This window comes from Dasypus novemcinctus, chromosome 16 (assembly GCF_030445035.2).
Source record: "Dasypus novemcinctus isolate mDasNov1 chromosome 16, mDasNov1.1.hap2, whole genome shotgun sequence".
Lineage (NCBI taxonomy): Eukaryota > Metazoa > Chordata > Mammalia > Cingulata > Dasypodidae > Dasypus > Dasypus novemcinctus.
Genome location: NC_080688.1, coordinates 20,893,956 through 20,918,415, shown reverse-complemented (window position 1 = coordinate 20,918,415; position 24,460 = coordinate 20,893,956). Strand labels below are relative to the sequence as shown.

General features: G+C 38.9%; 1 pseudogene; it reads right to left on the bottom strand.

The window, feature by feature from the left end:
• Positions 1 to 9,232: 9,232 nt before the first annotated feature.
• Positions 9,233 to 10,220, bottom strand: LOC101437828 (olfactory receptor 13A1-like; annotated as a pseudogene).
• Between the last annotated feature and the right edge of the window lie 14,240 nt (positions 10,221 to 24,460).

Below are 24,460 nucleotides of genomic sequence, written 5' to 3'. Positions count from 1 at the left end.
GACTCTTTCTAGTAAGTATTTGCAGCAATATTTGGACAAAACAAAGCTAAATTTAGGGAATTATAAAAAGGGAAAACAGTTGAATTCTACTTAATTATACATTTTAATTCTGAGTGAAAAGGCAATAAAACTATGCAGTACACTTTGGAAGGCACTTAAATTTTAACTTATTTCCCCCCAGAAAAAAAGAAAAATAAGGTAAATAATTGGTTTCCCATTTTCCTTCATGTAGTCTGGATAGCTAGGATCCTTAATCTGTCCTAGAGAGTACTATATGACTTCTGTCCTACCACTTGCCTCTTCAATTCTCTATCTTAGCAATAAGTTGTATGTCATCATATAATTTATATCTATATAAAATTTCATATTTATTCATATTCCCTTCATCTTTATTCCAGATTTCTTCCAGGGAATTCTAACTCTTTGTTCATAGACAGTGCTTCTGGTTCCCTGTTATATCTCCAGGAGCTAGAAGTTTCCTGGTTCAAAGAATTCACTCAAAAGTACTTATCTAATGACTAAAGAACGAAAAACATTTTCAAATGATCATTCACAATGGACTCTTCTCTTTGATCTCCAAACTTTCTAAGGGTCTAAAATTTTAATTGTTCGGTAAATACAATCAAGGTAAATGGTGTGGCTCCACAGACTAGTTTTAATAGCTATGTAATCATTGTCACATGGCATGTGGCACTGATTAGTTTTAATTTTTTTTTTTCTATACAAAAGGAAGACAAAATAAAGGTGGCATTAGACTAGAGAAGAGAAACCTGGACAGTTCAATTTTGGGAGAAGAACAAAGATCTGCTTTCCTGTGGAAGCTGCCTAAGAATCTAGGTGGCCTCACTATGTGCTATACATTCTGTTATGGTGAATACGTCACAAAATGAAATTTAAGTCAGCCTTACTCCATTCTCATTTTATAACTTTAGAAAGCTTTTACTAGAAAGGTATTATTTTAAAATCTTTCATCTTTTTACTGTCTACCTTTATTTCCCTATTTATTTCTTCTCTCTTGAACATTTCTGCCTAGTGTATTCAAAGAACAGTATTTAATATCTCCATCCTCCCTTCATGTTGCTCAATCTTCAAAACCCTCCAATTAAGCCAATACCTCCTCCACTTAAAGAGCACTGCTATTGTTTAGCAAGTTTTAAAAAAATCTCCAAATTCACTAAACATTTCCTCATACTACATGGTTCCTCAACAAATTCAACAATTTACTCTGGAAGCTGTCTTTTCCTGGTCTACTAAGTCTCAACAATCTCCGTGTTTTCCTTTAACTCCTTTGGCCACTATTTCTTTGCACTTGAAGATTTTTCTCAAATACAGCATGTTGGAAATCCTAAGATCTCAAGTCCAATCGTTCCTTTTCTTCTGCCTCTTTACTCTTTACTTAGACAACTCCTTCTATTCCTCTGCTCAAATATACCATCTCTGTGTTCTTATCATCCAAGTCTCAAGGCCAAATCTCATATATCTGAGCCCCAAATCTGAACATAAAATTCTCCACTGGGATATCTGAGACGTTTTTCATCAGCTATTCAGATGGACTTTAGCCAAAATTGCTGATTTATAAAAATTCACATCATAAAGGGTGATCTTAGCTGTCACACAGGGACTGACATTGGGAGAAAATCTAGGTTTGAACCTTTTTCTCTCTCCCAGGATAACTGCTTGTAACTAATCATCAGTCTAATAATTATCAATGTATGTTGTTCCCTCTATTTGAGACTTTTTTTGTCTTTATTCATTTTTTTAATATTACATTAAAAAATATGAATTCCCCATATATCCTCCACCCCCCTCACCCCACCCCTTCCCCCATAGCAACATTCTCCTCCATCATCATGAGACATTCATTGCATTTGGTGAATACATCTCTGAGCATCATTGCACCTCATGGTCAATGGTCCACATCATAGCCCACACTCTTCCACGTTCCATCTAGTGGGCCATGGGAGGACATAAAATGTCTGGTAATTGTCCCTGCAGCACCACCCAGGACAGCTCCAAGTCCCGAAAATGTCTCCACCTCTCATCTCTTCCTCCCATTCCCCACACCCAGCAGCCACCATGGCCACTTTCTCCACACCAATGCCACATTTTCTTCGATTACTAATCACAATAGTTCATGAATAGAATATCAGTTAAGTCCACTCTAATCCATATTCTATTCCTCCATCCTGTGGACCTTGGATTGGTTGAGACATTTGCCTCTATTTCTCTCCTATCTATTAATTGATAATGATTTCTAAGTTAATTCCTAGTTATTAGCCCTCTAATTAAAAAAAATTTGTAATGATTTCTCATTTAGGCCTACTATTCACTGAATTCAACTAAATGAAAGTTTAATTCTTTGATAAAACCATGCTCATTTGCTTCATATACTTAAAAAATTTGTAATGCAATCGAATTTATATAAGATTTTATCTCCATTAACATTGGGGAATGTAATTATTCTCAAAATAGCATGGCTAGTCCCTATCAAAAAACCACACACTTCATCACTGTTTAATTACACCTGACAAATAACCAATTGAGTTTTTTCATTCTGCTTTCTCTTATATTCTATCTTTTTTTTTTAAGATTTATTTTTTAAATTTATTTCTCTCCTCCTCCCCCTGCCCCCAAGTTGTGTGCTCTGTGAGTCCATTCGCTGTGCTTTCTTCTGTGTCTGCTTGTATTCTTGTCAGCAGCACCCGGAATCTGTGTCTCATTTTGTTGTGTCATCTTGCTGCGTCAGTTCTCCATGTGTGCAGCACCATTCCTGAGCAGGCTGCACTTTTTTCACATTTGGTGGCTCTCCTTACGGGGTGTACTACTTGCACATGGGGCTCCCTACATGGGGGACACCCCTGCATGGCATGGCACTCCTTGCGCACATCAGCACTTTGTGTGGGCCAGCTCATCACACGGGTCAGGAGGCCATGGGTTTGAACCTTGGTTCTCCCATGTGGTAGGCAGACACCCTATCTGTTAGGTCAAATCTGCTTCCCTCTTATAGTCTTTCATTCTGGCCCCTTTCAGTTTCACTGACAACCCCATTAGGCAAATAGCATCTAATTCTTACTAGCCACCAACATCATTCTTAATTTCTTCAAACTCATCCTTGGCAAAAGACTTTAACAAATACAAACATAATCATATAACTCTTTAAATTCTTTAATTGGTCATCACTAGCATTAGAAAGACCTCTGCAATTATGATGATTTTTTGTCCCTAAATTCTGCCAGCCTGTTGCCCACTACAGACCAGTCTAGCCCTCTCCATTCCATCCTTCTGCTCTCATTTTCTGGGAGTATATCAGTTCCTGTGATCTTTGGGATGGTTTAGATCTTCTCTCAGCCTGAAAAAGAACTCTAAACTGATTCAAACCTAGACAGAAGTTTTTGAAATATTTAAAATCCCATCTATATTAGTCATCCTTCCCAATAGTGTTTTCCCATATCCTTAAATGAAGTCCCCCAATATGGGCAAAGGCATGAAGATTATTCTGAGATTTTTAGGAGAGGAAAAAAGGACACAATCAGTTCCCCTAATTCCATCTATATAATTAATCTAATTAGAGGAAAAATACTTCATTAAAGAAGTATACCCAAGTTAATTAAGATGTGTTCTTTGGATTATATTACTCATGAGGATATCTACTTTATAAAAATATTTCAAAATGAAAATGGTTTGTTTTTCCTAGAAAAAGCAGCTCTCAGGTCTTGTATTACATTGCAAAGTGCAGAAGCAGAAAGAGCCATTTGGGGAAGTTGAGAGCATTTCTTATCATCTAGATCATAAGAAGGTATATGCCTAACTAGCTGTAGTTATGGCCAGGGCAGGACTAACTGGTGTGGTCATTTTAAAGAAGAAATTATGATTAGTATATGCAAGATGACAAAATACCAAATACAATTTATTTTACATCATTAATTAATCTGTTTATTGTAGAAGAGAGCTTGCAACTGTAGGTCCCTGTTCATGCACATGACTATCCAGGAGGCAATCCCTACTTTGTGGAGTTGGAAGAGACCCTGTAAAGTAGAGAGAGTGGGGATTTGGCAGGATCAGGAATGGTAGAGTTATGCCTAGGCCTAGTGAGCTCTCCACAGATGACACAGAAGCAGGATAGGGACTCCTCCTCTTTCAGCCACCTACTGGGTGAAGTCTTTGGAGAGATGGGAGAGACAATGTCTGTTTACCATGCAAAACCATCATAAGAGACACTAATAATGCAGCATCTACAGTATTCTAATCTGAATCCAGGTGAGCAAGAATCATAACCTTGATCATTTTCTCCATCACTGAACTTATTTCTATGTCAGGTCCCATTTTGCACATCAGCAGAATCCTACACCAAGTTGATCATAGTGAGGCCCACTCTCTCTCCCTTTTTTGGGGGTTTCTGTAGCATCACAACAGGGGAGAGCAAGATCCAGCACTGTGTTCCAGCTGGCACTGCAGATGAGGAAACTTCTGAGAGTTGTGTTATTCCAGAGGTCACCTGCTACATATGGACTTCCCTGCTGGTCTTCAATGACTGGTTCAGCCTGATATCTACAAATGAACTCCTCAACTCAGTTATGAAGACTCAGTGATGCTGCAGATCTCTCTGTTATTTTTACCTTCTTTCATGGAAATGTCAATTTTCTATATGGCTAAATCTCAAAGCTTGGAAAGCCTCCTGGGTATCATCGGCATGGTCACACCCATAGCTTCTTCCTCTTTGCTACCCTTCTTTGGTGTTGGGGAGATACTCCATGGGACTGCTTCTTTCTCAGGGCATGAATTTCCCCATCCTCATATCTCCCAGGCATGACTGTGTCAACATTTTCAACATCCTTTAATGCTTTTGCTCTCTTGTATTCTCTGCCCTTCTCCATGACAAACGTTTCTTATGTTCTATAAAGCTGGGACAAAGTGTCCCACATCATCACTGCTCCTGCTTGGCATGAACCTCATGTTCTGACTGTTGGCCTCACAAACCTATGACCTCAAACTATTGGTGAGGATGTGTGTTTTAAAGTTTAATTTAAAGTCAAAGATGAATACTGATGTTTTCTGTTTAATTTTTTTGTCTGTAACAAGTGATCCCTATAAGACTCCCTTGATAAAACCTGAATAGAAAAAGGATAAGTCTAAAAGTAACTCTGGGAATGTAAAATAGATCAGTCCTCATTATCAACAGGCAGTTTCTATGGTCATGGCAGATGACTCTGGATTTCAGTGTCATGTCAGTGGGCCTTACTTTGTAATTTGTGTTCCTGAGTGTGATGGAGTTGGACTCAACCTTTCTACACATACATTTTTTGTCACTTTTACTGAACCTGTGGTAGATGCTGGGGTTGGTGTATACTCTGGAGACTTGAATCTCTGGATGGTCAATATGGCAGCTGGGCCCCAAACCTCAGCAGAGTTGCAACTCTTACTCTCTGCTTTGTTGGACTTATCCAGGTCAGATAACAAGGAGGTGGAGATGGTCAACCACCACACCAGGGAATCAAGAGTGCCTACAACTGAAAGCAGAGGAATTGCATCCATCATCCATGTGGAATCTAAGGTCCCTCTTGATATAGAGGTAAAGTGGACATCATCATCCAGGATTCACAGGATAGAGGAATAAAATATGGATTAGAGTGGGCTTACTGATATTCTACTATAGAACTACTGTGACTAGTAATGGAAGAAATGGTAGCATTGATGTAGGGAACGTGGCCACGGTAGTTGCTGAGGGCAAAGAGAGGGAAGAAGAGATTTGATATGCAGGGACAGATGCTGGGCATTATATATCCTGCCATAACCCAATGAATATAGTGAAGGAGATTGTAAACTACAATGTAAACTATTATCCATGTGGTGCAGCAGTGCTCCAAAATGTATTCAGCATGGTGGCGGACTTGGTCCAGTGGTTAGGGCATCCGTCTATCACATGGGAGGTCCGCGGTTCAAACCCCAGGCCTCCTTGACCCGTGTGGAGCTCGCCTGTGCTGTGCTGATGTGTGCAAGGAATGCCCTGCCATGCAGGGGTGTCCCCCGCAGAGGGAAACCCTATGCGCAAGGAATGCACCCTGCAAGGAGAGCCGCCCAGTACAAAAGAAAGTGCAGCCTGCCCAGGAATGGTGCCACACACATGGAGAGCTGGCACAACAAGATGATGCAACAAAAAGAAACACAGATTCCCATACTGCTGACAACTACAGAAGCAGACAAAGAAGATGCAGCAAATAGACACAGAGAACAGACAACTGGGGTGGGGAGTGGAAGGGGAGAGAAATAAATAAATAAATCTTTTTAAAAAAATGTATTCAGAAAATGCAGTGAATGTGCCAAAATGATGAAAGAGTTTGTTGATGGGGAAGGAGTTGGGTGGGGGAGTGGAGGGTATATGGGAAACTCCTATATTTTTAAATGTAATTTTTTTTGTGATCTATGTATCTTCCAAACATACAGTAAAAAAATGATGGGGTTCGGGGGTGGAAAGTGGGGTATATGGGAACCTCTTTCATTTTTTAATGTAACATTTTGTGTGATCTATTAACTTTAAAAAAGATAAGTAATAGAATAAAATATTTAAAAAGGCAGTTTTTCTTGCTTAAAATCATTTACCTGAATTCAAGGTTCATGAAGTCCCATTCTGTCTCCCTCATGGAGAAAAATGTATGAATCTCATTGATTGAGAGACCATAAACCAGAATGGGAAGATGGTGGTGTGGAAGGCAGAATGTGAAAAATTAGGGGACTGGGGAGGGCAGAGGAGGTCAGAGGAGAAGGTTCTGACCCCTGTCTAAGTGCATCACAAGGGTAAGTTTGAAATGTGGTGAAAACAAAGAGCCAAATGGCTGTGATATAGGCTTTATGCTCTAAAGAAGGGGAGCAGAGCAATGGAGAAGCCTGTCTATAAAGTTCCTCATGGAGCCACGCCACCAGCCCTGTACTCTCTCCAAATTTCCTTTATGTGGCAAAAAAAAAAAATAAATTTTCATGTAACTTAAGCCATGGTTTTAAGCTTTCCATGATATAAATTGAAACTGAAAATTAATCTACAGAAGTGACTAGACTGACTCAACCCCATGGGGTATATCAAAGAGACAATTTTCAGGGAAGCTTAAAAAGACTATTTGACCAGTGGAACACAAGAGAACTGGATCAGTAGCATGCCAACTTTGCTGAAATTTTTCTTTCTGAGACACTGGTTGTGTGAGTTTGAGCCTATGTGAGATGTTGAGAAAGGCCTCTTTAGACTTTGACATAATTAATCATAGAAACAAGTGGAGCCAAGAAAATTAGACTTGCTGCATTACAGAATTTTTCTCAGATTAATGACTCCTTTCTTTTTTCCCCATTTACCCATTTTGGAATGTGAATGTTTTATTAATGCTTGTCCTGCTATTGTATTTTTGAAGTGATTGAATCATTTTCTAATTACACAGATCAACAAAAGAGGAAATTTTTTCCTCTCCATGGGTCATATTCAGATTCTCACTTGTACTTGATTTTGATGATTTAATGTTGTGATTTGGAACTTTTGAACTCATAATATTAAGATAAGATTTTGTACATAGAGTTGATTATGTAATGGGTTGATACTTGGGGGGATAGTGGCATGGGGTGACTGCATTTTTTATGTGGTACTAGCATGAAATTTGTCAGCAAGTGATGACTAGTAGGTTTAATATATCACTCAAGGAAATATATCTTTCAGGAACCTGTGAATGTTTCCTTATTTAGAAATAGAGTCTTTGATGATGTAATTAACTTAAGGGTCTCCTCTTAATCCAATAGCTGGTTTCTTTATAAGAGAAAGGAGGCATAGATTTAAGACACAGGCACAGAGGAGAGATGCAAGGAAGTTGTCCACATAACAATGGAGGGATAAATTGACGTGTTCTGCCAGAAGCCCAGGATCACCAGGAACCACCAATAGTTGGAAAAGGCAAGGAAGAATTCCCTGTTAAGAGTATTCAGAGGGAGGATGGTCCAATAACACCTTGATTTTGAATTCTAGATTCCAGAACTGTGATAGAATAAATTTCTATAGTTTAAAGTCACATATATCTTTGGAAATGAATGCTCAATTCAAAACCCTCAATCCAGGATCCACCATTAGCAACCCCCAAGTTGTATAATAAGGATTTCTTCTTCCATTCCACCAAACTGGACATAACAATATACCCCAGAGCCCTTCCCACTTAAATCAGACTACGACAAGATCCAAACATCACACTTCATGAAGTGTGGGTAAAGTGTGGGTAAAAGTACTTAAATGGTTCATGAAGAACCTAGCAGCTTCAGATATCAGTGTTGGCTGCTGATGCAACTCAAATTGGAACATGTATGTATGTGTTATTTTATGTGGATAAGTTGAAAAACTTTGGCAATGTGGTGTCATTGGACACATTTCCAAACTAGAGGGAGTAGGTGGAGGGATGATTTAGACAGGGAGACCTGTCCTAGACAGAACACGATAGAATTACCTCCCACATGATGTAGCACATGTCACTAATGGTGACACTGATCTAGGTGTTAAATGAGTATTTTGGATATAGAGGCCACAAGAGGTCCAGTTAACCAGCACTGAAGAGGAAGAGCAAGGTGCTATTTTTGGCTCAGAACTTGATGGAAGACTTTGCAACAATGGGGCACTTGAACTGGTTTGAATGTGTACTGATGCTAAATGTGGACTTATAAGAGGGAGGATCCTAGGAAAATAGGCTCCTCTGGGTGAGTGTATGAATGGAGGTAGTGCATGGGTAGGGAAAATGCATGGATGGGGGCAATACATATGTGTGGGCAATGTGTGGGGGAACAGTGAGGTGCAAATACCATCTACCTTTTCAGTTATAACTTGGGGTGCAAGGAAGGGGGTAAGAACATCTAAAGATGAATTAATCAGGAAAGGTTTACAGGAGAGTTTTAAGGATCAGGTCTCTGAGTGGTGTCCCAGGGCCTGGCTTTTCTTCCCAGGGTGCAAGACAAGTACCTCTCAGGAGCTGAGTCTTGTTCTGAAGACCCAAATGTTATCATGTGCTCATATCCTACGACATTGTGCTGAGGCTAGAGCACAAGGTCCTTGCAGTTTCAGCAAACCAACCAGCCTAGCAAAGTCACAACAACATGGCCAGCACCCACATCTGAGGATAATTTTGCTGTAACTGTGCTATCTAGGTGTGCCATCTATAAACACAGTCATCTTAGAAAAAGCAGGAGATAGCACATGCTGGAAGAATGACATTTAATTTCTTCAAAAGGGGAAGACTTTCCCCAGGGCTGCCTTGACATCTTTGTTCCTCAGTGTATAGGTGAGCAGGTTCAGGGTGGGATTTAATGTTGTGTACAGTACTCTAGCCACTTTGCTTCTCTTAGGGTTGTAATTGGCAGCTGGGCTGATGTAGGCACAAAACACAGCTTAGTAATAGACTGAGGTCACAATAAGGTGGGAGGAACAGGTGGAGAAGGGCCGCTACTTTCTCTCAGCTGAGTGGATGCATAAGATGCTGGAAATGATACAGCTATAGGACACAAGGGCAAGCATGAAATTGATGAATCCATTGAAGGCATCAGCCAAGATAGTCATGATGCTGTTCAAGTAGGTTGGACTGGAAGAGAGAAGTGATAATGGGGGGAGCTTACAGAAGTGAGTGATGACATTGGAGTCACAGAAGGACAGCTGCACCATCAGACCAGTGTGGATGGAAGAATTAAGGGCACAGATAGCCCAGATTGCTGTGGCCAGTGCCCCCCACACACATGGGCTCATCAACATTTTGTAATGCAGGGGCTGGCAGATGGCCACATAGTGGTCATAGGCCATGTGTGAGCAGCAGTAACTCAGAAGACAGAGACCAGACAAGGAAGACCTGGGCCATGCACCCCTGGAAAGAAATGGTATTTTCTTCTGAGGTCAGACCCATTAGCACCTTGGGCAGCAAAGAAGAGGTTCAGGTGATGTCCATGGTAGCCAGGTTGAACCAGAAAATGTACATGGGGCTGCAGAGGCTTGAGCTGCAGATGATGATGGCAATGATCAGAATGTTTCCCATGAGTGCCACTGTGAGGAGGAAGAAGAAGGAGCCAAACAGGGATAGCCGTAGCTCTGGGTACTCTGAGAAATCCTGGAGCACAACTCCATGACCAGTGTCCAGTTGGGCATGGTTGCCTGGCCGGGTCCATTTGGGCATCGATGTTGACTGGTCCCTCTGGAAATCTGCAGTTCTCTGTAGAGGTGACATTACACTCAGGCCAGAGTTAGGTTTCCCGGTGTGACAATCTTAGAACCCACCTTGATTTCAGAAAGGGAAAGAGTTTTATTGATGAGGCCCACTGATTTCAACTACCATCTCCTTTAATTCTTTTCAGAAAACCTCAGATCCTTCATTGACTTTTCCTTTCATTTCCCACATTGAAAATATTTGTCCTCCAGATTTTGTTCAACAGGCCAGCTAACTTCTCCCTATACAGCAAGGTTAAGCAGAAAATGCCTTGCAGAGGACTGTCTGTTCCTTCTCCCTCTGTCCCTTCCATCCACTGCAATCTGCTGACCTGGCCAGAGAGGCTCCTTCCAACGTCTGCTGCCACAGCAACAATTCACTTTACTGAGTCACTCTGAGCCTCTGCAGCATTGACAAAGCCTTGCCTCTCAGGACCCCTTCTTCAATGGCTACACTTTTCAGCCTTTTGGGATGGGCAATTCTTCTCCTCCCTTACCATATGCATGAATCCACACATGGTCTTTGGGCATCTTTCCTTGCCCTGTGTTCTCTTGTTCCATCATCCCATTCCTGTGGCTGATTCTGCCCACTCTCTGACATTTCACAGATCAATTACTCCAGATGACTTCCCTCCCAAATTGGTGACCTCTGAATTTCAAGAACTTCTGTGGCTTTTCTGCCTTGATGATTTTTTTTGTCCTTTTTTATTTTTTTAATGTTACATTAAAAAAAATGAGGTCCCAATATACCCCCCACCCCCTCACCCCACTAATCCCCCCATAACAACAACCTCCTCCATCACCATGAGATAGTCATTGCACTTGGTGAATACATCTCTGAGTACCACTGCATCTCATGGTCAATGGTCCAAACCATATCCCACACTCTCCCACAGTCCACCCAGTGGATCATGGGAGGACATACAGTGTCCAGTAACTGTGCATTGATATTATAACCTGCGACTTTACTAAACTCGTTTATGAATTCTAGAAGCTTTCTTGTAGACTTCTCAGGGTTTTTCTATGTATAGGATCATGTCATCTGCAAATAATAAAATTTTGACTTCTTCCTTTCCATCTGAATGCCTTTTATATCTGGTTCTTGCCTCAGTGCTCGAGCAAGTGCTTCTAAGACAATATTAACTAGAAGAGGTCTTGTTCCTGATCTTAGAGGGAAAGATTTTAGGATTTCACCATTGTAAATGATGTTAGCTGTGGGTTTTTCATATATCCCCTTTGTCATGTACATAAAGTTTCCTTCTATTCCAATATTTTATCAAGAAAGTGTGTTGTATTTTGTCAAATGCTTTTTCTGCATCTATAGATATAATCATGTGGTTTTTTTCCTTCAATCTATTTATATGGTGCATTACATTGATTTTCTTATGTTGAACCATCCTTACACACCAGGAATGAATCCCACTTGGTTATGGTGTATAATTCATTTAATGTGCTGTTGAATACGGTTAGCAAGTATTTTTTTGAGGATTTTTGCCTCTAGGTTCATTAGAGAAATTGGTCTGTAATTTTCCTTTCTTGTGATGTCTTTGTTTGGCTTTGGTACTAGGGTAATGTTGGCATCATAGAATGAGTTAGGCAATGTTCTTTCTGCTTTGATTTTTTTGGAAGAGTTTCAGCAAGATTGGGACACAAACCCAGAGCCTCCCAAATGGTAGATAGGAGCCCAAATGATTGAGCCACAGCGTCTTCCTTATCATAACTTTTTTGCATTTTCATTTTAGCACCTGTAGGAAGTAAGAACTTGAGTTACAAACAAAAAATAGAATACAATAATACTAACATTTATAATTACCCAAAACAGCTGTATTTACTTCTTACTCTGCCATCCTTCCTGGAAGTTCATTAATTGTGTTTTAATTATACCATTTGTATTTCTAATAAGCCTAAGAATTGTGGGTGATAGGTACAATAAAATGTTGCAAAACAGGCTATATTTTGCTTATGTTTTTGTAATTTGTCCTGTAAAATGGGTTCCTCAGTCACTGTGAATTTCCAAGGGAATTGCTACATTGGATATATATATTTTTTCTAATAATGCTTTGTAACAGTTACAGCAGTAGCTTGTCTGCAGGGAAAGGCTTCAGCTAAGTTGGAATACATACAAATTATTATTAAGACATTTATATTCTAGGGATAGCATAAATTAATGAAATCTAGTAACTCAATATTACAACATATAGATGTCAAGGGAAAATGTTCTTAGAAGCTAAGGGAAGATTTTCCTCAATTATGACTGGAACAAATTAAACAATTGTGATATATTCTCATAGCTATTTAAGGGATGGTTTCAAGAAATATTGCTTTCCTCATCTTACCATTTTATCAGTATTTCATTGAGTCATATTACGAATAACTTTCAAAACTGTTTCTTGGAGGAAGTAGATAGTACTTCCTTATCATTAGAGCTAAACAATGACTTAATTGCAGACTTACAAAAGCAGCTAACATCTTCCTTTTTTTTTTAATCTTCTGAGGAGGATAATTTTGTTGAACTTCAAGAGAAAATTTCTTTTTTATGTTCCCAATAGAGTTATTTGTGAAAAGTCATTTAAAATGACTTATAAAGAAAAAAAACCCAACAGATTAGAACTTGTCACTGCTTTTGTGGCTGTCTCTAATATGTGGTTGTCAGTGTTTTCCTTCATATTTTCAAGTAATTTTAACTATAGCCTAAGCTTTTGGAAACCGTATACCTCTTAGCAATTCCATATCATAAGAGCTCTTTTTACCAAAGGAGGTTAAATTAAAAATTATTTTTTCCATAACATCACCAAATCATGAATAAACCACAAGGCATATCAACTATCAGTGTATATATTTGCTTTTACCTTCTCCAAGTATACATGTTCTTGTGAGGACAAAAACCCCAATTTGCTGGGGTGACATGATGTTATATAAGGAATTTGTTTCTTTTATTTCATGGTTTGAGGCATTAAGATATCCAAAATGATAGATAACTGAATTATCTTTATGGTAAAATGTATCCCTATATTCATTATGTTCTCTAGGGAAACAGAACTTACAGGAGATATTTGTAAATAGTGTGAGATTTTATTAAATTGTCTAATAATACCATGGGAATGCACAAGTCCAAATTCCTTTTGAAAGACTTCAAGCCAGGTACTCTGATAAAGGTCCACATTGAGTTCCCCAGGAAACTCTGGCTGCCTGAAGTAGAGAAGGAGATTCTCTCTCTGAATGCTGAAATGATTTCTCCTTTTAAGGCCTTTAACTGATTGACTGAGATGTCTCTCATTTCTGATGGCAGTCTCCTCAGTTGATTGCAGTTTTAATCAACCATACATGGAATAAAATCAATGATTTTAAATGACTTAAAGTTCATGAGATGCCTTTTATTACAATGACCTCAGTGCTCGCTTGACCAAACAACTAAGTACTATTACCTGGCTAAGGTGACACATTAACCTAACAATCACTGTATACTAGATAACATCTGCATTATCAATTGGGATTTTGTGTAAATTTATTCAAGGTATTAACAATTGTTAATTAGATCTTTGCTGTCAGTTAGATCTTTGCTGTCATGAGATTTTTGTCAGAAATAGTAGGAAGTAAAGTAGCAAGATTAAGATAGCGATATAAGCTGTGTGTGTGGGGTCGTGTTTCTTCATAAATAACCTGGGCAGTGTGTGCCAAACAACAAGAACTGCAGCCCCGCCTTTTGTAACCATACCAACTATTCCAGTCCCCAGAAAGCCAATTAAGTGATACAAGCTCTATAGACTTAGAATATTCAGGGAGGATGCAAACTAAATATATTAATTCAAGCTTAACTGGAATGTGGAAGATATGTGTGGGGGCATGTGTTATTTCAAGTTTACCAAGAGAGTATGTGTTAATTCAAACCCTATCTGATACTCAGAAAAAACACTTGAAACTCTACAAAACTAGCAAAAAGTCCTTTTGCATATAAACACCACTGTTTGACTCCCAACTCCTACCTCTTCTGCATAAAAGAAACCCAAAGATCTTATTCAGGTTTTTGAACAGGAGTTCCCGAAACTAAACAGTCATTAATAAATTTTCCCTCCCAAGAATATTATTGAGTCCTGGCCTTCCATATGCAATCATTGAATCTCTCTGCTTCCACATTTCCTGGGGGTGTATCTAGGATTGCAACAAAGACCAGAGATGGCAGCACTTCACTACCCCTTCAGATATCTCCAAAGAAGCCAGGATGGCTCAGGTGAACCCCAAATCTGCTCACCTTTGGACTCCTTTCAGTCCAGAAAAAGGATGTGGGGTCCACTGGAGTCTTTCTGGGGACAATTGGATGCACTGGAAGTTCTAAAAGGAAATTCTGGGAATGAAAAACCTCCACACATCAAACAGGTAAGACCCCCCCACAGGAGGGAATAGTGTCAGGAAAACCTAACTTTAAATGTTAGAAGGGGAGTCTGATCAGCTCCCAAAAAGAAGACCCCAGTATCCCCAGAAATTTGGGAGAAGCCATCTTTTCCAAGTCTGAAGGAAAGGAGAAAAACCCTGATGTTTGAGTTAAGCTAACTGCTGGTTGACATCTGGTTCTGCCTTCACTGAGATAGTGAAGGTTTGATTGTAATGGAAAAGGATGTTGACGGAGTTAAGTCCTAATGCATCCTGAAAAACTGGCCTGGATTTGGAAAATCTTGGTTAAGGAAAGGGGATTGGTTTTTGGAATAAATCTTAGTCTGAATATGAGTTAAACAGTGGAACGTTCAGCCAGAAATAAGTCTTTGTTTTGGTGCAGGATTGCAAATGAGCTTGTTTTGCAAACAGCAAGGGTGGGCAAAATGTCCTGTTAAAGTTTGGTGTTAGAAGTTCCCCCTCCCTAAGGTTGCAATAATTAAAAAACTGTAGCTCAAAATGGCCATACTGGAAAAATGAAAATTATGAGTCAAATTGATGGGCTTTGTGTTCCTGTCTGTGTTTATTCAATGCCAGTGTATATTTTCATGCCTCCAGATGGTAGTATTAAATTGTGTAAAATGGTGAACTTTGGTTGAGCTGGAGCCCCTCTCCTGTCATTAACAAAGGAGTAGAGTAATTATAGTTTATAAAGCAGACTGCATAGTCTGAGCATGTGTGTGCTCCACTCTTTGACATCCAAAGCTGTCCCTGCACCTGTGCATCACTCTTGCCACTTGCCAGAGCTTGGGGGTTCCCTGCATCCATGTCTGTACCACACACCCAGGTTTATTGGATCTGGACCCAGTCAAAATGGCTGGGTCATAGAGCAGTGACTTGGGTCATGGCCCTGCCAGGACAGAGGTTCCCCTGGGATGGTGCCAGGCCCTGTAGGGCTTCTTCAATCCATTTTAGCAGCCATTGTTCTGAGACTTGCCTCCCACTGCCTTCTCCTACCCCCTCCCTGGGGGGTTGCATGGCAGTGGCAGAGAGCTGAGGGCTTGCCCTCCCACCAGGTCCATACCTTTGCAGGCTATGTTCCTTTCTGACCATGCCCAGCTGCCTGGAAAAATGAAGTGGGAAGGCGCTGGGCAGAGCCAAAATGAATGCAGTGTAAGTTCTTTTCTCCAGGGTGGTCACAGGCCAGATACTTTTGCATTATTAACCTTTATCTATGTTTTACCTTTCTACTTACTGCTACTGAATTTCTCTCTGCAGGTTTGTGTTAAAATGCTTTGGAATGTTTTAAAAATTGTAAAACTGGTAAAATGCCTCTTTCTAGCAAGAAAGTTATTACCTCAGAAACCCAAAGCCTTTTAGCTGGAACAATGAATCACTTAGTGGCCTTTTAATGGCTGGTTTAACTGGAAAACCATCAGACAATAAAGTCATAAAACTAAAACTGTGAAGGAAGAAAAAAAAGCAACACAATTTGGCTTGGCAACTTCATGTTAAAATTTAATCAGCCTATTTCCCAAGTCTAAAACTGTCCGAGAAGTGCAAAGGAATAAAATTATTTGTTTTAATCTGTGCTTACTTTTGTATTCAGCTTTAAAATCTATTTAACTTTGTCTGTTGGCTTATGCCTAGAAAATCAAATTTAGAGTTCACCTGTTACAAGTTGGATGATGGTAAAAGGTAACCTGGAAATATATCTTTAAATACCAATACTGTCTTGCTGGTAAATTTAATACATAACTCATGAGTAAAATTTATTTAGTTGCCAAAAAAGGTGGAAAAACTGCACAGAATTGTTACTAATAAAATTATTTTAATTGCATAATTAATAAATAAAGGTACCCAAATTAATTTTAAATAAAATCTTTCTAGAAACTAAGAATTAAAATCATTGTATAAGTACCTTTATATATATATAAAACTAATAACTGAAATTATTACAATGGAGCAAATGTAGCTTAAATTTCAGCTATTGTAATAGTAATCTTAATTTTGTTTATGACTACTTCAAGTTTATCTAGTGCTTAATATAGTAAATAGTAATTATAACTTAAATTTACATTTAATTAAAGTTATTTTAGAATTAATTTCACCTACCCCTAGACTTCAACTATTGTGATGGTAATTATAAACTGAGTTTGCCTTTGCTTACAGTTATGGCAAATCTAAAGCAAAAAAATTGTATCATAGCATTGGAAACATTTTGGTTATAAGCCATTAATTTAAAAAAACCATAAAGGGGAAATCACAAAGCCCTAGTCTGGAAAAGTGAGCAAAAAGAGAGCCTTCAGGGAAATCTTTCTTTGGTTTGTAAAATACCAGGTTAATAAGTCTACATTATATGTATTAGATCTTTAAAATAATTTTAAAAACCCTGCAAGTTCGTGTTTAATAAAATTAAGTTAAATAAAAAAACACTTCATACCAATAAAACCTGTCTGAAAATCACCTCAATATGCATATTCAAGTGGTGGCAGTAAAGGTTACCTTGATTCCATTGGGAATCTTCAGTTTTCATTTTAAAAATAAAAAAGGTTATTTTTCCCTCTACTGCTAAAATAAAATACCTGTGAAATTAATGTCTTCATGGTAGAAGTATAAAAGTAAAAACCAAAGTACTGAAAGTTCATTTAATATATAGCACATTGCATTAAAAGTGTTTAAAAATGTATAAAAATCAAGAGATAAACTTCAACCTTGTCAAAATCTCTTGTGCATTCAAACCAGGTATCCAATACATGCAGAGCACTTCTCCATATAAAATATTGGCTAGTTTGGTCACTGATCCCTAAAACAATAAAAGTATCTACTACATCTCTTCTTGTGCTCCTGAAGTGGATGAAAACTACTTTGCAGTTTTGAGCTCCTGCAGCAGCCAGCAGTGGCTAAGTAGAGCCAAATGTACAATAGGTATGGTCTCCAAACTGGCACTGTTTCATAGTGCCAGAGAGTGCTACGCACCAGACCTGCAAGATCTATGCCCTAGTTTCTCTCTAGGATCAATGGTGCTGCAGCTTCTGTGAAGAACATATGAAGTGGAGCAGTAAATAACAGAATACTGTAAGTGGAACTTAATCACAGTTGGAACTATAGCTTGCTTCCATGGAAAAATAATCTGTATAGTATTGCAAACCTGAAATTGAAAGCTATTAATTTCAGCTCAAGAAAAACTTATACATTAAGTAATACATTAATTAGTATTAAGTACTCTACCTATATCCTATTCTAGGTATATGTCTGGTAACTATGGTAATGCTTCTAATAGATCATATACAGAAAAACATTGAACATGATAAAGGTCCTGATCAACTTCATTTTCTGAATAGTTAATGAACACATCTACACAATAAAAAAGTGGCCATCTTGCCCAAGAGCAATGATAGTAATGGAAGAAATTGTAGCATTGATGTGGAGAACGTGGCCATGGTAAGACCTGAGGGTAGGGAGAGGGAAGAAGAGATATGATGTGGGGGCATTTTCAGGACTTGAAGTTGTCCTGGGTAGTACTAAACAGTGTATGTCCTGCTATAGCCCAGTAGGTGGACTGGGGGAGATTGTAAACTACAATATAAACCACTATCCTTGTGATGCAGCAGTGCTCCAAAATGTATTCACCAAATGCAATGAATGTCCCAAGATGATGAAATAAGTTGTTGATATGGGAAGAGTGGGGTGAGGGGGTAGGGGTATATGGGGCCCTGATATTTTTTTAATGTAACATTAAAAAAATTAAAGAAAGAAAAAAAATATAAAAAGCCACCAAATTAACTTAGGACAACTTCTTACACCCTTCTCCCCACACTAGTTGAAGGATGTGCTTGAGCCCAGGGCCACCAGTGACTTACAGGTAGTTGGTTAATTAATACCAGGCTCAATTACTAAAAAACCCCAAGGTGCAAGTAAAGGTATATGAAACTCTCAACCCAGGTTTCCCTCCTACCCCTTATTGTAGCACCTGTACTAGTACTTAAAGTTCCACAGAATACCATGGTAAACAAACCAGGGCAACTGGCTTAGGGTTCACCCTGGAAACTGATGGGTGGCTTGTTAAAAATGCTCAAATATAACTGCCAGGAGCATTGCAGTAAAAAGTCCTTCACAAACTTCACCAAAGCACTCATCTGAGGAAAAATGCCCTAACCAGCTTAGTCAAACAGGTTTTCAAAAAAACAAAGCCTTTTGAATGTAACATTAAAAAAATAAAGACAAAAAACAAACAAAGCCTGATAAAAACAGTAAAAATATTCATCAGAAGTTGCTTAATTAAAGCCATTATATAAAACCTTTACTCTGTAGTTTTGATCATTCCCACAGTTATTAAAGCTAAAGGAATATCCAGCTTGATTTACTAATCCTGAATAAAGTCAGCTACCCAAGAATATCAGTTCACCAGAAGCACCTGATGAAAACACACAAGTGCCAGTCATTGACTAGCCTGGGATGCATCTTAAAAAAACAAAGCTAAGTGTCTCATATCCTTGTCTGTTACAATTTCTCTCTGGGGTTAACCAAGAACATAAAATAACTATATATATATATATATACTGATCCTCACCAACTTTAAAAAAGTGCTATCTTTGCAGACACCTGACCTTTTCTACTTATGTAATCCAGGGTCTTCTTAAAAAAAGCCATGTTTTCCCAAAGTTCTAATTAAGTTTGTTTCTTTCAGAATGGGCATCTTGTTAGCCATGTGAAAACTTCATCTAGTTTCATACAGAATGCCAGTTCCGTCTTCCTCCAGTTGAAATAAAATAGCAAAGTTTTTACACCTTGTCAGGTAGGAACTACAGCCCATGGCCAGCAGGAAGTAGCTACAGAAAAAAGATCATCTTCCTTTCAGCACCCCTTTACGATTAAACGTGTAAACTCTCTAAAGGGAAAATAAAACAAGCTAATGAATAAAAAAATAATAAATGGATCTGGAACTTTCCAGAGAGTCCACTTGAACATCAGTAACCCCCAAGATGGTTGCCAGAAAACCTCCACCTCCAAGATTCTGCTATCCAGAACAAAAGCTTCTTCTGAGAACAAGAAAAAGCCCTGGATATTACCCAAAACCTTTATCTTTAGGTCCTCACTGGAAATTAATAAGTAGGATAATCAATCAAAACAACAAATAGTTGCCCACCTCATAACTCCAACAACAGTGATGCCAAAGCTTAACAAGTTAAGCTGGCATCAAAGGGGAGAATGATATGAGATGTGTGTGTGTTGGGGGGAATCTGTGTTTGTGTTTCTTCATAAATAACCTGGACAGTGTGTGTCAAACAATAAGAACTGCAGCCCCACCTTTTGTAACCATGTCAACCATTCCAGTCCTGGAAAGCCAATTAAGTGATACAAGCTCTATAGACTAAGAATATTCAGGAAGGATGCAAACTAAATATGTTAATTCAAGCTTAACTGGAATGTGGAAGATATGTGTGGGGGTATGTGTTATTTCAAGTTTACCTAGAGAGTATGTGTTAATTCAAAACCTATCTGATACTCAGATAAAACACTTGAAACTCTCAGAAACTAACAAAAAATTCCTTTTGCATATAAATACCGCCGTTTGACTCCCAACTCCTACATCCTCTGTATCAAAGAAACCCAAGGATCCTATCTGGAGCTCGGGTTTTTGAACAGGAGTTCCTGAGCCTAAACGGTCATTAATAAATTTTCCTTCCCAAGAATATTATTGAGTCCTGGTCTTCCATATGTGATCATTGAATCTCTCTGCTTCCACAACAACAGTAACAAGAAAAGGTGATATTGGAAGGGAAATGCAAGAGAATTGTGTGAGAAGTTAATCTTTTGTAGAAAGGGCTTCAATAGAATGAGGGGCATAAATAGTCAGAGAGATCCCATAATTAATTATTCATTTCATTCTAAGAGTTTTGCCTTTGCAGCATGGACCTCATTTAAAGGGGAGTTCCATGGACATGGTATACATTTGTTGTCTACAATATCCTAGTTAGTGAGTTCTAATTGTTAGCATTCCAAATTCTTAAAATGAGAGGGATTGCCTGGGTTTCAGGTAAGTGTGCATTTCATAGGATACTTGTTTTACCTGGTAGAGAGCCTGTGCTCTAGTTGTCCAAGCCATTCCAGTTCTAGTTGCATGGAAATTATCTTGAAGGTGTTGGGTGAGTTGTCAACCTAACCCATCTCTGACTACCTTTTGTTTTCATAAGAGACTCATTCTTCAGAAGACAAGGATTCTCATCAAAAGGTGGCAGACAGTCTCATAACATTTAAGTGTTCATCCTGTGCCTACCAAAATAATTGATTGCTCAAGAAAGAATGTGGGTCAAATTGATTGATAGAAAGACATTGCTCCACTGAATAAGGGCTAATCCTATTGGGAATTTTTAAGGTCCTATTAAGTACTCACCATAGAAGGAAAGTTTTCTTTTATACCGAAAAGGGCAAATACAAAAGGGCTGTTGCTTCCAGACTAAAGGAGAATAATAAAGTTTTAACACATTTGCTATTGCAAAGAGAGGTTGGGGGGGAGGGGAGAGAGAGAGAGAGAGAGAGAGAGAGAGAGAGAGAGAGAGAGTGGAGTAGAAGAATTATTTGAAGAACTATTTTATGAGAATATTCCAAATTAGTGAGAAACAACTAAGTGACTGAGGGATCCAAGAACCTCAGAGAAAACTAAACAGTAAATAATAATACAAAAGTTGATCTCAGGGAAGCAGACTTGGCCCAGTGGACAGGGCATCCACCTACCACATGGGAGGTCCATGGTTCAAACCCCAGGCCTCCTTGACCTGTATGGAGCTGGCCCACGCACAGTGCTGATGTACGCAAGGAGTGCCATGCCATGCAGGGGTGTCCCTGCATAGGGGAGGCCTATGTGCAAGGAGTGCACCCCATAAGGAGAGCTGCCCAGCATGAAAGAAAGTTCAGCCTGCCCAGGAATGGCAGCACACACACGGAGAGCTGACACAGCAAGATAATGCAACAAAAAAAGAAACATAGATTCCCATGCCACTGACAACAACAGAAGTGGACAAATAAGAACACACAGCAAGTGGACACAGAAAACATACAACTGGGGCAGGCAGGCAAGTGGGGGGGAGAAGGGGAGAGGAATTTTAAAAAAAGGTTCACATCACTGTTAAAAAAAAAAAGTTGACCTCAGCATATCATATTCAAACTCTTGAAAACCAAAGAAAATAAGATATCTTGAAGACAAAGAGTAAAGGGACACACTATGTACAGAGGATCAAAGTTCAAAAATTATGGAAGACTTCTTATCAGAATCCACAAAATTCAAAGACAATGGAGTGATATATTTAAAGTGCCAAAAGAAAAAAATATCCAAAATTCCATTGCACCCAGTGCAAATATCTTTCAAAAATGAAGAACAATTTCAGTAATGACCTCTGAAAATCCACCTTTCTACTTTCCATAAAAGCAACAAGAATACTGGCAAAACTGTCCAAATAAACTTACCTGGAATTCTGGAAAATAACAAAAGACTTGCAAAAAAACAACAACAACAAGGATTGTTTATGTAGGACTAATGACTTATAATAAAAAACAGCAGCAGGGAGTAGGGAAATGGGATTTGCTTCACAGAATTAAATTTTACATGCCAAAAAAAAAAAAAAAAAAGAATATGCTTTAACTTTTTCTAAAAGCTAATATCCCAATATCTAAACTTCCCAAGCCTTGAAAACCAACAGCCTTATCAGTACTGAAGCTATGAGCCTACCAACCTAGCAGTCACTGGAGGGTTTAGAACAGGTTTGGAACACCTTGAAAGCCATGCCTCCAGGGAATTTTCACTATTTGAAATGTTTTCTAGCTTGCTGAAAATCTCCATTCCCATAGCTTGCTTTATTTCACCTGTCTCAGGTCATTCTATGCAAACAGCCTTGCCTCCGGGGAAATTGTTGAAACAACTGTGGCAATTGTTTAACATCACAGTTTCTTGAAGTGTGATACAAGTTGAGGCTAACAAGAGTATGACCAAAAAACCTAAAAGGAAAAATTAGAGAATAAGATGACCTTGGGATTCCACAAAGCTTTGACATATTCATGACAACCTAGTATGCCATGTACTTGTGCTGGTCTGTCCCACAACTGGGAAGTATCTGAGAAGGCTCTCAGTCAGTTCTCACCTCTGACTGACTTTGAGAAGCTACACAAGAAGAAAGTGGAACCTAAGGCAGAGTTGCAAACTGTGTGCCAGGATGTGGAAAACATGCTCTAATGACTCAGTTCATGCATCGACTTGGTCAATTTATGGTGCTCAATTGTTTGGTCAAGCAAGCACTGGCCTTATTCTTACCATGATGATAATAAGTAAACTTAAATCATCAGTTAATTGATTGCATCTGTCATGTTGAAAATAAAACAGACTTAAAAGGGGAGTCCATGTTTCTGAGGATGCCACTTATAATACACTTAGACTCCTGGATCTACAGATGGTAGAAAATTGCAGAGATCTATAGAGAATGTTCATGGAACTTAGAAGAGTTTGTGAGAGTTCTTAGCAGTAGTTAACCAATGAGGAGCTAACATCAGCAGTTTGTGACCAGAGAAATAAGGCCATAGATCTGCCAGTAACTAGATCATATGGGGAAAGTTGGCAAAGGTCAAAAGAGTGTCCCTGTAAATTCATGAGAACTATGTGGAGATCTTTAACCCAGGGAGGTGAAATTGTTCAGAAAGTTTTCCTAGCTGTGCCTTGATTCAGCCATCAGTGCATTCAACTAGCCCTGATGTGGGGGGATGATAGGCACAGTGAAGGCATTGTAGGATGGTAATAGGGGACAGAAGTTTACAGAGGGGTTGACCTGTAAAGTGGGTACCACAATCACTATGGATATTTTAACAGAGTCCCCGTGGTATGAGGCACAAAAATTGTGAGAGATGAGTCTAGGGTTACTTCAGAAATTGCTTTAGCCAAAGTGGCAGTGGCAATGAAAACACAAATGCAGGAAGGAAGGCTGTGTGTTACTTTATCCAAGGTCTGGCTGTAATAACTAAAAATGATCAACATGTCTTTGGGTTAGTACCCTGCATACATTGCCTCCATTTTTTCACACTGCTGCAATCTGGAGAGGAAAGAACTGAAAGGATTGGCAGAGAAAATGTGAAGTTATATATGCTACAATCCACCCTCTCCCACATCCTTTACAATCTTTCCACCACCTCTTTCACAAAAAGCCCTAAGCATAGAACTGAGTGTTTATAAATAGTACTTCTGTGATATAAGTGCACAGTTACATTATAAACAATAAGACAATTATTGGAGTTCCTGGGCTCTAAGAGTTGCCACCTAAAAGGGTAGCTCTTATCTTAAAGATAAGGAAAGGATATTCCAGGGAGAACCAGATACACCAGATGGTGGCACATAATTTCTCTTCTAACAGTCTGATTGATCATGTGTTGTTGCTTCATTGGCAGCCCAGTCAAACAGGAAATTAGAAGAAGCCACGTGAATCTGGAAAAGAAGTCTAATGGCACAAGCACAAATGTTTAGGAGGTACCCGGAAGGGTATATTTTTCTCCAGTGAGTAATATAACAATGAAACTTTCTCCCATAGGCTGTAGGACATTTGTGTAGACTAGGCAAAAGCTGGGCTAACAATACCACGCATGTTAATCCTCCAAAGGAGCCGGTCACGATGCCAATTGTGTTTAACCATTCAGCTCTTCTATGGTCACTCTCATGTAGCCATAAGGCTGCATCATCATCAATTTTAGAGTTGACTAACTTCAGTGCTGGGTTCCAGGTGTCATACAGGTATTTCAAAAAGTTCTAGGGCACTATTAGGTTATACACAAAGAGTAAAACTTCTCAGGATTTAGAAATAACTGCTAGAGATCAGGGCCCAGGTATAAATGTGACTGCTGAAAGAGTTTACAATC